This window comes from Lichenostomus cassidix, chromosome 12 (genome assembly GCF_008360975.1).
Source record: "Lichenostomus cassidix isolate B80296 chromosome 12, HeHo_3.0, whole genome shotgun sequence".
Lineage (NCBI taxonomy): Eukaryota > Metazoa > Chordata > Aves > Passeriformes > Meliphagidae > Lichenostomus > Lichenostomus cassidix.
In genome coordinates, this window is record NC_139493.1 from 19,296,601 (window position 1) to 19,308,776 (window position 12,176).

The following is a 12,176-nucleotide window of genomic DNA, read 5'->3' on the forward strand; positions in this document are numbered from 1 at the left end:
GGTGAAATGAAAAGCTGCCCAGCTCAGAGTGAGCCCAGGGAAGCTCCTGCTGTGTCAAGCACGCTCCTGTAGGGGACACTTTCACCCCTCTGCTTCGCTCTCCTCCTTCAAGGTTTGTGTTGATTGTTTCCTGTTTTAGCTTTAGGATTAAATGATTTCCAGCCTGAGCTCCAAGGGGGTGGCAGGCACAGGAGAAGGGATGTGTTGGACAAGTCCGGGTGACTACCACCTCCATCCAGTGACACCCACTGAGAGCACAAGTGTTGTGGTGGCCCTTCGGCAGAGAAGCTTGGGCAACCAGCAGCATAGGTCAGTGACCGTGGAAGAGGAATCCTGGCTCTGAGGTGAAAGCTGTCACTGTCGAAGTTAGGGCGACAAGCTTGTCACGACCCAGAGCACCCTGCCGCTGGAAGGATTAATATGCCCCAAGCAGCAAGTCTATTGGCCCCGTGTACTTCCCTACCTTTGTCCCATTTATGGTTTCTGCTCTAGAATGTTCCCCCCAGCACAGCACCCCATTGGTTTAAGAGCTTTGTACCCTCCCTCGCTGTATGGTTACTGGTTTGTACCCCTGTCCTTCTCCCCTTGGACCTTCCCTGGTTGGCCCTTTGGGGCTGGCCACTCCCCATTTCCCCCCCCCTTTTAACCCTGTGCAGCCTTAGTTCTGCGCTCTTGTGTTCTGGATTCCTGGCCCGTTGTTGACCTCCGTTCTCCACCTGCCTCGCTGCCCTTCGCCTTTCCCTGCGATCCTTCAATAAACCTCCTGGAATCCCAAGCACAAGAGGCTCCTTCATTTCTACCACTTTCCCGACACGCTACCGTTCCCCCGGGCGCCTCAGCTCGCCCATGTGCCTCGCTGCTGCGGCGCGTCCGGAGCGTGTTTGGCGCGGCCGTTCGCCCTTCCGTGCTGCTTCTCGGCATTTGGCCGCTTTCAGGAGCGCGAAGCAGCACACAACGGCAGGGCAAGGGACCATCCTCCATTCTGGTAACTGGAGAGGGTGGCAGGAGTGTGTTATCCCCAAGGTCACATCCTGGAGCATGAGTGTGTCCCTGTTCTGTCCCTGATTATAGGCAGGATCTGACATCAGGTTGTTGCTGGGCTGTGCTTTTATCCATTGCTTGAGAGCAGTCCATACCCCTCTTAACAGCCGTGCACTGCTGTGTGAGGCACTGGGGTGGCAGCTGCTGACATTCCATCCTGAAAAATACACTCTGGCAAAGACAGTATGCCCTCATTTGGGAGAAAACACAGTAATTATATCTTCCCTCAGGCTGGGTGTTATGGATTAGCCTGTAAGGATCACTCTGATCCTGGAAATGGATGTTGTGCTCTTCTGGTCGCCCTGTAATGCTAGGAGAGATGAGATCAGGATTCTGGACCAGGGCTGGAACATCTCTGCTCAGGAGACAGGCTGAGAGATTAGGGGCTGCACAGCCTGGAAAAGACAAAGCCTCTGGGGAGACCTCAGAGCCCCTGCCAGTGCCTAAAGGGGCTGCAGGAGAGCTGGAGAGGGACTTGGAACAACAGCCTGGAGTGACAGGACTTCCTACTGCCCGAAGGCAGGGATAGATGGGATACTGGGGAGAAATTCTTCCCTGTGAGAGGGGAGTGGGCCTGGCACAGATTGCCCAGAGAAGCTGTGGCTGCCCCTGGATCCCTGGAAGTGTCCAAGGCCAGGTTGGATGGAGCTTGGAGCAACCTGGGATAGTGGAAGGCGGGTGGGACTGAATGATCTTGAAGATTGCTTCCAACCCAAACCAATCTGTGATTCCCTGATTGTATGATTCCCACTGGGGTCGCAGTTCCCTCCTGGTCTCACAGTCCTGCTGGGAGCCACAGACAGCTCAGATGGCAGGAATGTGACCAACTCCAGCCTGGCCTGGGAAAGCCCCAGGGCTGGGGGTGTTGTGTCTCCAGGAGGGCAGAGCTGAGTTGGCTCTGAGGCTGCAGCATCCCCTGTCCTGCAGTCATCAGTGACTGGGGGCAGTTGAATCAATTTTCTAAAGGATGTTAAGCTCTAGCTCAGGGTTTCAGGTTATTCAAGGAAATCTCCCTGTGAGCTTGAGCTAGAGGTCAGCTGCTCCTGAGCAAAAAAGCAGCAGGAAAAAGACTTCCAGTTCTCACCTTGGTGCTGGCAGTAAATTAAGTGATGAAATACCAGAAAAGCACCTATGAAAGAAGTTGTCCTGCAACTTGAGAGAGAAAAATGAAGGAAATCCCTGGACTTAGGGGTTGGTTGTAGGGCTGAGGAAGGAGGGAGTGCTGCTTTTGGATATGGAAGAGACATCAAAGTACCTTCAGAATGAAAAGGGATAAACATTCCTTGTAGAGAAAACTTTTCCTAAATCTGAAGTTAGCTGTACCAGTGGTCCAAGCAGTCTGGAGCAATGACTCACTGCATGGAGGGTATTTACTCACCGAGTTCCTTTAGATAAATCCCCCCAATGCCGACGTTATCTGACACTTTTCATTTTTCTATATTTAACAGGAACCAAAGTACAAGTCTCTACTTCAGGAACCATTGCCAAGGAGATGATTATTCATTAACTCTGGGTAAGGAAAAATGGGCTTAGCAACATCTAAGATCTCTGGGGGGAGTCTCTACATTAATTTGCTGTCAAAATCCTGTTGGTATTCTGTGTAAGCATTACTCCAAACTAATAATGCAAAATAACTAGAAAGTAGCAGAAACCCCGAGGCAAATATTGCAATTTTTATCCAGAATGGGTTTAATTGATATTGTTTTATGTGTCCTTTGCCTCTGAAATGTGAACTATTTCTGGTGCTGTTACCTGAATAATTCGCTTTGCACTTTCTATAGAAACTATAGCTAAAGGACATTTTAGCTCTCAATTAGAAATGGCAGAGTAATAATTGCTAATAATGTGTTTGATTGATTTTCACCATCATTGTTGAGCATATTTCTTATTAATAAATTCTTTCATTAATATATCAGTGTCATAGACTATAAATAAATTATTTGGGATACTTCCCCGCCATCAATCACTGAATGCATTATTCCTGACTATTTCTATTCATTAAGCCAGCTCATTCCATTAAGAAAACAATATAAACCATAGTTCAGGGAAAGACTCCGTAATGCTTTAAAATTCCACAGGGAATATTTCTCTCATATCAACATTTTTACAGATATAATCTTTTAACCTGGAAACGCTGTGCCCTTAACCTCATTTGCGGAAATCACCAGAACCTTTGGGATAAACAACCTTATGTGTCTGGAGCTCAGCTCTGCCGAGGCCCTGGGACACAGAGGGGGCTGACATCGTGATTTGCATGTGCTGAGGGGTCTAAAATAAGCACTTGGCTCTATGGGGCCATGCTGAAGTGCCTTCAAGTGCAGCAGAACCTGAGCACAGCCTTTTCTGAGGGAAGAATGTGGAAACTCGGGCCATTACGAGATGCAAGAGGGCTGGTGCTGCTGTCTCTGCTTGTCCCAGAGCTGGACTTCATCATCCTTTTACATTGAAATTCCCCCCTGATAACTGCACAGATTAATGAGTATTTGGCAGTAAAGTTGAATGCAATTCATGCTCATTCCTTAAATCTTGGGAGAATGTCTCACACTGGCAGCAGTTTCATAATAGCCATCAAAGCACCCACTACCATTTTTCCTACAATTAAGAGGGAAACCTTTGAGCATTTAAGATTATCTCCTATAAATTCTCCACCTAATCATCTAAAGAGGAGCTGGGATAATTTTGATGTTTAAGCAGGAATAATCCCATTTTCATTTTAAGGGTTTACTCCCTCATTTTTATTCCTGTGACTAATTGATCATGCATTCCTTGCTGATAAATGCACATTAATGTGGTTGGTGGCAGGAATTAATGAAACCATAAATTGCATGTAGACTGTGGTGATTCTTCCCTTTGCAGTCTGTCTGGGAGACGAAATTCCTTGGCAGTGCAGTGTGTCAGGGGATGAGAATGCCTTTGTTCTGGGGAGAGATGCACCATCTCAACCACTTCAAAGGTGGATAAAGAGTGAAGGGTGGGTGGAAGCTCTGATCTGGCGTGACACAGCACTGTGAGTGCTGAGCCTCCCTAGCACTGCAATGCAATGGTGGAGGTAGGTGAAGAAGAAAAATGTTAAAATACCATCCATTAAACAACCCAAACCCATATGCCTCTACTATACTCTAAATTCAGTTTAATTAGTTTAGCTTGGTTGGAGATCATGGAAAAGAAGTAACAGTCCCATTGAAGAACAAACCTTGTCTTACACCCTAGTTAGCAGAAGCAGAGAGGAGTTGAGCATCATCCCTGAAAGTGTTGGATAGGGCTTGGAGCAACCTGGTCTAGTGGGAGGTGTCCCTGCTCATGGCAGGGGTGAAATGAGATGAGCTTTAAGGTCCCTTCCCACCCAAAGCATTCCATGATTCCATGATTCATCCCCGAGGTTTATCCATATGCATTGATATTTTGTTGCTGCAGCAGCTCCCCGGTAGCTCCAAGGACCCCAGCACCCAAAACAGCCTACAGGTAAACCCCTCTTTTAATCATCAGGGTGAACAATGCAGCAAGAGTGGCATCTAGTGAAACATCCTCCTGCTGGCACCTCCTGTTTGGCTGGGTGTGCTTGAAGCCAACCTCGCCTCCCACACTCTTGGTCAGGCTCATCAGAAGCTGCAGAAGAGCTGGTTGCTGATATAAATAGATAAGTAGATTCCCCCATGCTTCCTTGCCAAAGCAGCTCCATGCTCCTGCCTGCACTGCTGGAGCACATCGTGGGCTTCAGCTACAGTCAGAAGGGGTTGACTGATGGTGCAGCTCCTGTGTGCCCTGGGGCCAGGTGTAGGTCAGCCAAGAGGGTCTGAAGAGCACAAGATCCCATGCCTATGAGTGGAAAAACAGAAAGGAAAAAAGGAAAAAGAATAAAACAGAAAGGCCAAAACCACTCTTGCCTGGTAATTGCTGTATTGGGATGTCTAACACCACTTGGGGCTCCATGGAGTGTTGGCTGCATGAACTTCCAGCATTGTCTCACAGAATTGAAGTTGAGCTCCTGAAGGCATTTCTTGAACTACTAACTCAAAAGAATATAGATAACTTTATTATCAAGATTTTTCTCTTACATCTTACTCATTTCCTAGGTTACAGGAACATGGAATATTGCCCAAAGGTGGTGGTTAGTGATAAAATACCATCCTATGCCTTTTTCTCCCCAGAGATTTGCAGGTTAACTGGTACACATGTACACAGTGTGCTCTTACAAACTGTTGTGCTGGTATGGGCATATGTCGTAATGCTGGTTTTGCATTGAATTTCTATTATGTTCTCTGTGTAATTATGCTCTATATGGGATCTTGTTATTTCCAATTTGAATTGCTTCAATCATTCTGTGAACATATTGAGGAAATTCTATTTACAACAGTCTTCAAAAATATAGAGTGGTTTTCCTCTTACTAATGGACCCTGATATAATATCACATATGAGACATAAATTCTATTGCTAGGCCAATATTACAAGTCAGTGATAAAATCAATGGGTGTTTAAAAGAGACGTTATTCTGAGTCTGTGTCTCAGGAATATCAAATAACATTTCATAAACAGACATTTCTAATTGCAAGTTTATCCCGGGTCACTGCTTTTTTGAAGACCTTAACTGGAATTGACAAACCAGGGAAAAGAGCAGCCATCTACCCAGAAGGGGCTGAGAATTGGCTTTGCCAAGCTCTCACCTTGGGGAAGCCACATTTACTGGGTGCTTAATGGGGGGGCTCAGGATGTGCAATTATTCATTAATTTTTTTTGTCTGCTAAGGTTTTTATAAGTTAAAATAGGAATGTTTCTCCCAAATTTACCAAATCAGAATCAAAACCTAAATCCCAATTGCTGGGAGAAGGGAGGTTCTGTCAGTCAGTTTTGAAGGTGGCCACCACCTGAAGGACTCTGTAATCCAAAGGTAACTTGAGTGAGGGAGAAAAACCAATCCCCCAGCCATCTTTACTGTGAGTACCTGAAATTACTCTGGAAAGTGGAAGACATTCAGAAATAAAAAGAAATCAGTTAAAACAAAACCCTTGAGCTCTGTGGAATGCAGTGGAATCACACAACCCACACTTTCTAAGGCCTGGGGAGGCTTAGGAGGCATAGCTTCAGCACTATCAAGATCATTTTACATGCTGTGATTTTAGTCTTGTGAAAGAGGGTGTGGAAAATCACCTGCAAGATATCATGAGCTAGACTGTGCTGCGGACTGCTTAGGAAATGATACTACAGTCTGGACCTGCTGAGCATCACTCCTGCCTTCCTCCTCTCCTGGGATTGAGTCCATCGGTGAGGGTGTGGAGGCCCTGGCACAGGCTGCCCAGAGAAGCTGTGGCTAACCCTGGATCCCTGGAAGTGTTCAAGGCCAAGATGGACAGGGCTTGGAGCAACCTGGGACAGTGGAAGGTATTCCTGCCCATGGCTTTGAAGTTCCTTCCCACCCAAACCATTCTGGGATTCTGTGATTACTTGCCCTGTGGACTTGGTGTCACCTTCACACCTAAGAAGAAGTGGATAGTGAATTTCAGACATGTGCTGTGGGTCTGCTGCAATCCTCAGTTATTTTTGGGCAGTGCCTGACAGAGGACCTTGCTGACATGTTCATGTGATGATGATAACTCTTAAATGAGTTTCCCAAGCAACAAGGCAATGACTGTGCTGCTTCCCACTCTCACTGAAGGCAAACTGGGTATTTAAAGGACAACTAAAAAGGAAGAAATATTTAGAATTTGTAAATACCAGTGAGAAGAAATTAATTATGTAAAGTAAAAAGGCAAATTAGCATGACATTAAGGAAAAAGGAAGTGTAAATTATTTTGTATCCGCAACATCTTCATAGATGGACATACCAGGCTGTGACAAAAACCAGTTAGAAATCAGCACTTTCTATGCTGTGGAGGCTGCAGAGCTCTACATTCTGGTTTAGAGCAATTAGCAAATTTTTTTTTGTATTTATTTATTGACAGGAAAATACAAAAAAATGCCCAAAACTTTTAAATTTTGAAACTGTAAAGAAATATGTGAATCCCAGATTGGGCTCCCATTGAAACTCAGTCCCAGCATGTCTCAGATGGGGTTTCCATCCATCCCATCTGGTGGGAAACAGGTTGGAAGCTATGGGAGTTTGCAGCTGGTGAGGCAGGAGCTGCAGCAGCCTCAGGGCAGGAGCAGTCCATGATATCTGGGTGCCCCAGAACTGAGTGACCTGGGAAGTGCCAGGTGCAACCATGGCTAAGCACAGCCAGCTTCCCAAATCCTGTCCCCCTGGCCATTCCATGCTGTCACCTCAGAGCCAGCCTGCTCTTGCAGGAAGTGAAGGAGGGCTCTGAGTGCTGCTGCTTACAGCCGGGCTGGCAGCTCTCTCTTGGAGGCACGGGGTTGCTCTGACAGACCACCAAGTGTTGCTTAAATGACATCTTTGAAAACGTCATCATCTCAGATTTCAACAGATAAAATGCGGGATTAGTTGTTACAAGCCAACATTTGATAGCTAGTATGGGAATTTGGAAGACAAACTAGGGATATACTATCAGCCCATTGTAGTGCTGGATTAAAAGGGCTCTTGATAGGTTTTTTCCAAAGTGAATAAAAGTGGGAGGCAAACTGGCTTGCCAAGAGGAATAGTTAGCAATTAATGAAAAATAGCTTTGCTCTTTGTAGGCTTTACAGATGCAAGGATGGGACAAACATTTCTTTGGTCCTGATTCAGCAGGTTCACAGGGGTCACACAATTCACAGCACAAAGCTCTGGCCTGACCTGCGGAGAGCGATCCGCTGGAGAGCCATGGACCACAGGAAAGCCTTTGATCTCTGTGTGTGCCTGCCAGTTGGCAACTGCTGTGTCAGAAATGCCTCTGCTGTTAGTGGGGAATGTGAGTGTGATAAAGGAGAATTTCAGAGCATGCTGTATGCAGAGCCTCAGCTTCCTCCTGCCTCCAGAATGTTCTGTGGCTCCAGAACCAGCTGTATGGTGACACTTCTCTGAAACCAACTCACTCTCCCAGACACTCTCCTCCACACACCACATGGAGAAACAAGCAAAGCCAAGCTCAAAGACTCTCAGACGAGATAGATTAAATCAGCTGTGGCCACAGAACATTTCCTCTGGCTGCATAAGGAGACTCATAATTTCTAGGGCTGCCTCAGCTGCCAGAGGTGACAGTGGTGGCTGTGTCCCAGTGCTGCCCACGATGGGAGTCCAGCTAGCAAGGATGGACACCATGCAGTCAACCTACAGCAAGAAAAAGATAGGAAGGTGACTGTGCCCAGGATTTGCAGGGAGACATAAGGCTGAATACCCTGAGTGCCCAAAAGGTGTTTAAAAAGAGCTTGTTTTGATGAGTTTGCCGTACAGAATTTCTCTAAGGAGCTGAGCAATGAGGAAAAAAAGGTGCAAAAGTGAAGCCCAAGAGGCTGCAGGTTTTAATGAGGACCCAGCACCCTCCATAGAACTGGAGCCTGGAAGCAGGAACAGGAGATCAAAGGCATGTGCTCCCTGCCTGTAGCCAGTGAGGGTGTGGGGAATTCGTGTGTGATGCTGGAGGGGGAATGAGCTGAGAGGCACAGAGGGGGAAGAGAGGGCTTGTTTTGGGGAGAGTCTTAACTCTCCTGGGAGCTGGAAGGGGTCCCAGAACAGCACTGCTCAGCTGGGTGTGGAAATGTCAGGGTGAGGAGCACAGCACATGCCACAGTGCTCTCGTGGGATGGCAGGAGCAGCTCTGGGAATGGGATCATTGAACCCACTGCCACAGCTTGTTCTTTGCCTTACAACAACCTCTCCTCTTCAGTTAGCTCCAAGCAGCAGCCTGATTTCTGAGATCTTGCAGAGAGCAGGTTCCTTGGAAATGAGAACTAGACCTGGCAAGCCTGGACTTAATTGAAGCCGTGAGTATTCCAGTCAAGTACAAGTCAGACACCTTATGAACGAGTGAAAAAGTGCTGGGGTTTATTTATTTGTTTGTTTTTGTGAGTTGTTACTCTGTTTGCTAAACTGCCTTCAACTCTAAATTGGTCTTTGGACGTTTTGTGACTGGTTACACCAAAGGATGGACAAGAAGGCCACTGCTGCCTCGTGTGAAAACCCACTGGTGTTTGCAGTGAGGCACAAAATACCCTCACAGCAGTGGGGGTGAGATGAGGATTGTGTGCTTGAGCCTCACTGCCAGCAGGAGCTGCCCAGCGTGGCAGGAGCAGGACACTGGGGACAGATGTGGAGGGCTGTGAAAGGGGCACCTCTGGCTCCCCAAGGTTTACATACATGATCATCCAAGTCCTCACAGTAAGGTCCTGCTTAACAAGACTGCAAGGAATTTCTCCTCACCCCCAAGTGAACGGTACAAAGGGCTGGGGGAGTTTATGATATAAAAAATACTGCACCACATTTTCCTGTGCAAAGGCCTTTGGGCTGTGAAGCCAACAAGGCTTTGATACCAGAAAACAGTGCTCTTTTCTGCATAACAGCAGCATTAACCATGAAGGAAAAACCAGCATTTTTGAAATCCAGTCCCAAGTTTACACTGTGCTGGAATGTCTTTCCATTGCACAACAGCATGGTGAGCTGCTCTGGGATAGAGATGGAGCAATTTTTTCTGTAGGTCTCCAGGAGCAGGATAAACCACACTTATTTTTCACACCACATAAGGATTTACGAGAAATGTTGACATGGTTGTGTCTGTCTGTTAAGAGTACAACAGCAACTTCAGCATTTTTCTGGCACAGCTATTTAAAATCCAACTGTTTACTGACTTGTCATCTTTGTCTTACAGTAAAATAGGGTAATTTTGTTTTGCACTTCAGGGATCTATTCAGATAATCTCATCTCCTTAGTTATGAATAAAATGAGGTGTGATTTTCACATGTATATATTCAAACTGCAGCTAACAGCCTGTCTCTCATCTTACAGGAGCAATGCCTCCAACTCACATATCGATTTTTTAAATATATATTTTTATGGGGTTTTATAGCAATTTTCTTTCCATAACAGGTACAGAAATCTGAGCATACATTCCTGTATCCTGTGTATTGCATGATAAACAGGAACTCATTTTTCTGGGCATTAAATTCAGTTTGCAAAACAATGTTCTTACTGCAGACAGGACTGCCAAGCAAAATATTTGCGTATTTACTGCTCTGACAGCCTGGCAGTTGGAGTAGGGTGGGTGGTAGCAGAGCCACAGCATTTACCTTTGTTAAGCAGCAAGGCCTTGAAAGAGGATTTTATACATTAAATGCCTAGACAGGGTTGAGAAGGGAGGGCTGAGGCTCAGGGTTATAAATGTCTGACAGACTTACTATAGGAATTTGGGTAGAATTAGAAAAAAAACCAAAAATTCAGATCAGTCTCTGAGATAAAATCCTTGAGGAGTGGTGAAAAGGCTGGAAAGTGAGACTGGGGCTAAAGCAGGGAAATGAGAGAAACAAACAAAGCCTTTGGTTTTGCTCTGTCAAAGGTTTTGCCTTTAATCCAGTCCGTCTAAATAACTGTGGATAATCTAACAGTGATGTTGCAATTCTAATAATCACCTGAATTTTCATGTGAAATATTTTCTGGTTTTCATTGCTGAAAAAAACCCCCATGTATTAAAATTATTTAGGTTTATTTAAAGCCCTCCTAGTTTCTGAAAGTGCACATTCAGTGAAGGTACAATTCCAGCCCATGCAGGTTACCCTGCCCTACCCCTGTCCTTTCCTCCCTCTCAACAATTCAGCCCCAAGAGCTTCAGGAGACAGAACTTGGGATGGTTTTCATTAGGCAGAATGGCCGAGGGAGGTTTTTCTACAGATCTTTACAGCTAGGATATGTCCAGGAAGGAATCCAGTTTGCCTTTCAGATCCCAGACTTGTGTCTGTAGTCTTAGCAATAAATTAAAAAAAAAAAAAACCAAAACCAAAAAACCAACAAAAAAACCCCTGTGAACTGAGCATTCATAATCATTTTATCATTTCCTATGGATTTCCAGGGCATTACGAAACCCTACCAGGCCAGCTTCCCAGGGTCCAACTGGAACTGCACTTGGAAAAAGTAGTCACTAACAGGAGTTTGGAGCTGAACCAAAAGGTCTGTGCACAATGGGCCTTGTGGAATCAGGAGCTGTGCAGCCCTGTCTTTGTGTCTTCCACCACCATGGCTGGGCAGTGCCAGGTAGCTCAGTTGTAAGTAAGTATTGCATGAAAAACTTCTTAGAACATCACAGATACTTTTGAAAAGGCCCAAATTTATCCATTATTTTGGAAATACTCATACAAATTCATACAGCCACTGCTGGTGTCCTCAGCACAGAATGTCCGTAATTATTGACACCACAGTAATGGTTGTGAAGGGAAAAGGAAGTGCAGATAAACTAAGGAGTGTTCAGTCATTGACTGTCTGTGTGGTGACTCCTGCCAAGTAATGACTCTTTTTACTGGTTAATGCAGCAAGAAAGCACATCAGAGCCTAAAATTCAAGTACCTGCTGCTATCCTTCTGGTAAGAAACATCCAGCTTTTTATTGGAACACAACCCCATTGACACCTTGGTGAGGGTACAGCCTAGCTGACACACACTGTGAGTGAGGCAAACTGATGAGTGTCATCTCACCAAAAATCAGCAGAAGCAGGACAAAACATGCAATTCATCAAGTAACCCCATATGATCTTTTGAGTTCCAAAACCACTTCAAGTCCTAGAAATTCCAGTTAGGAGGAGGGTTTGAGTTAAAAGGAATCCTGTGGTTTGACAGAGCAGAAGCAAGCAGGGCTGGACATTCCCAGGCACTGCAGGCAGGGCTGTACAGCACAGTCAGCTGGTGCCTGGAGATGCTGCTGCAGAGATGGTGTCAGTGTGCCTGTGGACAGCTTTCTGGGAAAAGCTTCTTTGTAAATTCTAAATTAGTCCAAATAACTTGTTTGAGTGAGTTTCAGAAGTCCCCATGAGTGAGTGTGTGTGTTACAGATGCCTGCTGAGGATCCTCTCTCTCATGCTCTGGGTGATTCTGGCAGGGACTGGGCTGGTGCCAGCTGCTCAAATCACAGGCACTGCTTCCTCAGATGGGCACCAGTCACTTCCAATATTCTATGGGTATTTGTGAAATTAGGCGTTTGGAAAAACTTGATAATAAGAGAGTATACTGGAACATTTCTTGGATCAGGGTGCTGCATTACTCATGCGTCATTAATTCTCCAAAT

At 45.7% G+C, this 12,176-nt stretch overlaps 1 long non-coding RNA gene across 1 annotated transcript; it reads left to right on the plus strand.

The window, feature by feature from the left end:
• Positions 1-7,801: 7,801 nt before the first annotated feature.
• LOC146431916 (uncharacterized) lies at positions 7,802-11,156 on the plus strand. Its single transcript, XR_014854648.1, has 3 exons — positions 7,802-8,267; positions 8,800-8,896; positions 10,972-11,156. It is a non-coding gene; the product is annotated as an uncharacterized LOC146431916 (long non-coding RNA).
• Positions 11,157-12,176: the final 1,020 nt, after the last annotated feature.